Source organism: Callorhinus ursinus, unplaced genomic scaffold (genome assembly GCF_003265705.2).
Source record: "Callorhinus ursinus isolate GAN/ISIS: 27379988/994484 unplaced genomic scaffold, GSC_fseal_2.0 scaffold4, whole genome shotgun sequence".
NCBI lineage: Eukaryota > Metazoa > Chordata > Mammalia > Carnivora > Otariidae > Callorhinus > Callorhinus ursinus.
The window spans coordinates 7,861,253-7,867,127 of NW_027397066.1; the positions used below are offsets into that span (position 1 = coordinate 7,861,253).

Genomic DNA, 5,875 nt, shown 5'->3' on the forward strand with positions numbered 1-5,875 from the left:
TTGGGGAATTTACAAAATTTACAAAATTCCCCAATTAATGTGGGGAATTTCCCTGTAAGGACACAGGGAAAATACTCAAAACCCAATGGAGTGACCTGAAGAGAGCTTAAACAATAGGCAGGGACAATTTTTTTTACAGGACACAACTTCATTTTTTTACAACTCAACTTAATTTCTATACCTTTGCACATGGAGACCAAAGACTCTATCCAAACTTTTCCAGGTAAACATTGTTGAATTAGGTTTTTTATTGCTGCATCCCCCACCCCCAGTCTGTGGTACTTTGGTATGGTGGCCTGACCAGGCTCATCTGGCATTTTCTGCCATCATATCTTCACATCCTTTGGCCTCTATGTGTGTGTGTCTCTGGGTCAAAACATTCCCTTTTTATAAGGACACAAGTCACATTGGATTAGGGCCACCTAATGACCTCACTCTAACCTGGTTACCTCTATAAAAACCCTGTCTTCAAATAAGGTCACATTCTGAGGTCTTGAACATTAAGACTGCAACACATGAATTCTAGGAGTCACGCTTCATCCCGTAACAGTTGTGGTTTCAGCTTGAAACACCATAGAAGTATTCTTTCTTCCAAACCTCTCCAACTGGCCAAGACAAGAGATGGTTTCAGTTTCCGCATTTATGGGGAGATGAGGGGCGTGAATATGTGATAGATACCAAGCTCTAAATTCCTGTGACCCACAATCACCTTAACATTCCTTAAATGCTCGCATTGTTTCTCTTCAAGAAGATGAACCCAATTGATTTCTAGCTAGTGTTAAGGAAGAGTACCTCTGGGTTCCCCTTCACTTTAACCTAAAGACGGTCCACTGTGAGGAAGCCACGTTCAAATCAGCACTCTGAGTTGAGGACGGAAAACTTGCCAAGAACACTATCCTAAGACCACAGGTTTGGGCAGCAAGTCTGTGAACTTAGGCAAACACCTGCAGGAGGGATTTGTTCTTAGAGTTTGTCTAACATCTACCAATTAGGGCTGTTCCCAGTAAGGGTGGCTGCTTGGCAGGCTGCGAAATAAAGGAGTTCAAGCTTCCGGTCAGACAGCCCTTGGTCAAGTCCCTGCTCTGAGATGGACTCATGGCATGTAACCTTGTTTAGGCCAATTAAAATGGTTAATGATTCCTACCCCCACCATCAGTGGGAATCAAACAAGAGGGATGCCTAGGTGGCTCAGTTAGTTGAGTGTCCGACTCTTGGTTTTGGCTCAGGTCATGATCTCAGGGTCATGAGATAGAGTCCTGCATCAGGCTCGGCGCTCAGCGGGGAGTCTGCTTATGGGGACTCTGCTTGAGATTCTCTCTCTCTCCCCCCTCTGCCCCTCTCCCCGCTCACACACACACACACACACACACACAGACACACACACACACAGACACACACACTCTCTCTCTCTCTCTAAATAAATAAGTAAAATCTTTAAAAAAATTAAATGAGATATGTTCATTGGCATTTAGAAAATGTCAAAAACAAACAAAAACCAACAAAACCAAAATATTTTGTATCTTTTCCTTACTGTACAATTGACATAAGGGTCTTCACTGAAGAGTCAGCTTATCATTAGACCAATTAAGAAGTAAAGAAAAAAAAATGCTATCTATACCTTCCTTCTCTCCACATTCGATATTCCTATATTAATAGTCTTCAATGAGGAAAGATCAGTATAATAAGCTATTCAGTTATGAACTCATTTTTAAAGCAGGGAAAGCTGATTAATTTGTTAACGGATGAGTGTACTTACTGGTTAATGAATTTTATAACTTGGTTAAATTCTGTACCTGTTCAATGAGGTTTTATTTTATGCATGTTCACGTAGCACAGATATTCATTTGGCAAATTGTGCTTTATGAATATTTATTTAGCAGAGTTTCACTTTTCCACATTTTAATGTATTTAGTGCCCCTGTGTGAATTGTGATGTTCTGTGGAAAGCAGTAAGAACCGAGGTGGTGATACCTTCTCTGTGCCTCCAGTCTCCAAAGAAAAGTGAGGGCTCTGTTTCTTAGAACCGTGGCCTGTAAAAAGCAAAAGCAAAAGCAAAACCAAACACAACGCTTGGGAATGAATTAGTAAGCTAACTGCTGCAGGCAAGCAAGAGTGATCCCCAGCATGTGGCCACAAGGGAAGGATTCTTAAAAGACCAGACCCAATATACCGTTGGTTCAAAACTTTTACCTATACGTACGCAGTTTTGCACTCATTTTCATAAAAAAAATTGTCGAGTACCAATGCTGCCCAGGGAATCATATTAAACACTTAACAAAAATCAGCTCATGTAATCTTTACAGCACCACTAATGGTGATATGATGCCTCTTTTACATATGAGAAAGTCAGTTGCAGATGAGATAAATTTTCAAAGTCACCAAGAAGTGATGAGGTTCAGCATGGTCCCATGAAATCTGGCCCCGTGTGTCAGTCATAATTCCTTGTAGAAGAATGGGGGCAGGCTTGGAACAGAGTAGGTGAGCTTCACTCAGTAATGGGGCCACCTGGAAGAAGAGGAAAAATAATAATGAAGATATGTTACATTTACCGAGGGCTTATTATGTGTCAGGCACTTTACATGTAATAATACCCCAGTTAGTCCTCAAAGTAAACCACTGAAATAGGTATTGTTCTCATTTTACAGATGATGTGTTAACTTGCCTGGGTTCAAAGAGCTAACAGGTGAAGGAGCAGAATTCCAGGATCACTACCACTCTGCTACACTCCCACTGGAGTCACGGGTTGAGGCTGCCAACACCTGTCCTGACTCGAGCAGAAATAGTGCGGACACAGGGACGTGTCTTGTTCTAGAAGGATGTCCTAGGTCCACTCAGGAGCCAGATGTGAGCAAGGCAAAGGCAGGGGTTGACATTTATGGATTCTTCTCAGGGGCCTAAGGGGTTGACATTTATGGATTCTTCTCATGGGCCTAAAATAAGTATTTTATTGAATTTTTGTTATCTTTCAGTGGACAACACATGTGGAAAAGAAATATGAACTGTTATACCACAGTACGTAGAAGAACCATCAGCACAAACTTATGGTTCATGAAAGGCACCTATCATAACATATCACAAAGCCCTTGCACTCTGGCCATGGGTGCATCTGATCATGATTGGTCACCTACTCAGGGGCCAAAACCCTCTGGAAGCCTGGCACATACACATGCATGCCAACATCAGAGCTTGTCATTCAGAGACATGTGAAGAGCGGAGCTAGAGAAAAATATAATAATAAAATACTTTTTTAGACATGATGACATGTTCAACAAGATTACTTTTGAGAAAAAAATTGGATAAAAAATTTAAAAAAAAAGAAATAATTGGATGAGGTACATTGTCCTTCAGAGAATAGTGTCCTTCTTTCCAGAATGTATGGTGAGTGACAGGAAACAGTACCTGCCACAGGTATTTGGCAATGCAGTTAATAACCAAGGGCTCAATCCAACGGGACTTTCCAGGTGTTCTCATATATTCCAAAGAATCAGTTTAAAGATCAGTTAATCAAGTAAATAAACACAGCCAAACAAGTATTATGTGAAAACTAAAATTTGATTTCTCAATAAAGCCTACATTTAATGGAGAGAATGAACAATTCTTTTTACTTGAAACAAGCCAACAAATGAACAAAAACCTATAACAGTGTCTACTGATGATATTAATCATGAGAGGAACTTCCAAGTTCTAACAAGCCACCTAGACTTTCTTGGAAATAAAACAGTGGAAATTCTCTACTAGATGCTCTCAAAAACCCTGATGAGCTTTGAACACCTAACACCTTGAAAGGCGAAGAGGTGGTGTGGGTGCCAGAGTCACAAATATATCAGGTTCATCCTTGCACAATGGCCACACACACAGGTACCTTTGGCATGGAGGTAGTTTAGGTTTCCAACCCCATTTTAGCCCCACAGGAGGTCTCAGGAAGGGAAGCTCATTCTTCTCTAGTTGCAGAAAACAAACACAGAGAAGTTAAGGAAATGGACTAAGGTAACTCAGCTCCTTAGCAGCAGACCAAATTCTCACCTACGTTACTCTGAAGGTCACTCAATTCCCAGGACAGCACACTACTTCTCATTTTCAATTTTAAAAATGGCTTAAACAATTGCTGTTTTAACTTTTCAACATGGGTTCAGATAAAGAACCATTAGAGCTAACGGAAAGCAGAGTATCCTTCTTGGAAGATCAGAACTGTACTGAGAGAATAACTTCCTTAACTCTTCCCACACCCTCCCCCTGACCTCCCACCCACCGAAACAAGCAACTTCTGACATAGGCTTTGACATTAACTCAGGCACTAGTCAGGACTTGATTACTAAGTTCATGGGAAATTCTGGGAATGAGATAACCACGCTAGGAAATAAAAATATTTCCTTTTGGTTCACATGAACATATGGGGAAATGTAAACGCTAGGCAGAGCTGCTGAACGGAATGTCCTGAGTCTGTCTATTGGAAATCTCACCACAAGGGAGGGGTAGAAAAGGCCATCATCTCAAATGAAAGTATTTTATGCACTTTTGGGCAACAGATTAATGAGCCACCGGTTCAAATAAATCAAAAGATGGGTCTAAATCAGGCTGGGATTAGGCGCGCCTGGGTGGCTCAGTCATTAAGTGTCTGCCTTCGGCTCAGGTCATGATCCCAGGATCCTGGGTTCGAGCCCCGCATCGGGCTCCCTGCTCAGCGGGAAGCCTGCTTCTCCCTCTCCCACTCCCCCTGCTTGTGTTTCCTCTCTCGCTGTGTCCCTCTCTGTCAAATAAATAAATAAAATCTTAAAAAAATAATAAAAAAATAAATCAGACAGGGATCTATTATTTATAAATGGCTTTGTGTATTAGCTGATGTCCTGGGTCCTTAAATGTTAACTCACTTAGTCCTTCAAGTGACCCATGAGTTAGGAATGGATATTCTCATTTTTCTCATATAATTAAACAAAACTTCACAATAGTAAGGGTGTCTGAGATTTTACAGCTGGGAAATGTTGGAGCCCATTTACACTCACTCTGTCTCAGTTGCCTCTGGAGAGCAGGAGGGAGACTGAGGAAGCATCAGAGCCCTGTGTCATCACAAAGAATGAAAGAAAGTACTAGAGGGGTTTGCTGGAGTGAAGAAGTCTCAGATAGGATACGATGGGTGTCTGCCTTCAAGTTAGACAAAACAGGTAACAGCAGAAATGCTTTAGTTAAGGGAGGGTAGAAGCTGTTCCCCTAAATTTCCCCAGAGCAAGTCAAGCCAGTCACTGACTCAAGGCGGGGTAGATCAGTAAGAAAGAATGTAGAGCCTTGAGTCCAGCTGCCTGGGATTGAGCCCCAGCTTTGCCAAGCCCTGGGCCTATGGTCTTAGGCAAACCCCTGAAACTCCTGGTGGTCATGTGTCTGTTTGGGTCCACTGAGAACATGATGCCAATATGGTATTAGATGTGTTAAGACATTTATTGAGGGAGTGTATTAGTGTCCAGCTGCGGTTGCCGTAATAAACTACCACAAACTGGAGAGCTTAGGCAACAGAAATCTATTTTCTCACAATTTCTAGAGACTGCTACGTCCAAGATCAATGTGGTGGGCATTCAGGTTTCTGGTGAGAACACCCTTCTTGGCTCTCGGCTGCTTTCTTGCCATACATTTACATGACAGAGAGAGTGTGATCGCTCTCCTCCTCCTCTTCTTCTTCCTCTTCTTTCCCTTCCCCTTCTCCTTCTCCTTCTCCTTCCCCTTCCCCTTCCCTTTCCCTTTCCTCTTCTTCTTCCTCTTCTTTCCCTTCCCCTTCCCCTTCCCTTTCCCCTTCTTCTTCTTCTCCTTCTTCTTCTTCTTCTTCTCCTTCTTCTTCTTCTTCTTCTTCTTCTTCTTCTTCTTCTTCTTCTTCTTCTTCTTCTTCTTCT

The 5,875-nt window shown here is 42.0% G+C and overlaps 1 protein-coding gene across 5 annotated transcripts in view; it reads right to left on the bottom strand.

The window, feature by feature from the left end:
* Positions 1 to 1,852: 1,852 nt before the first annotated feature.
* HS3ST1 (heparan sulfate-glucosamine 3-sulfotransferase 1) overlaps positions 1,853 to 5,875 on the bottom strand; it is a 67,145-nt gene continuing 63,122 nt past the window's right edge. For 4 of the 5 annotated variants that reach the window (XM_073891429.1, XM_073891431.1, XM_025887500.2 and 1 more), the window contains exon 3: positions 1,853 to 2,504. The gene's annotated coding sequence lies outside the window, so the exon portion shown is untranslated. The remainder of the gene's footprint in view (positions 2,505 to 5,875) is intronic. The other variant, XR_012377852.1, reaches the window with a different exon arrangement.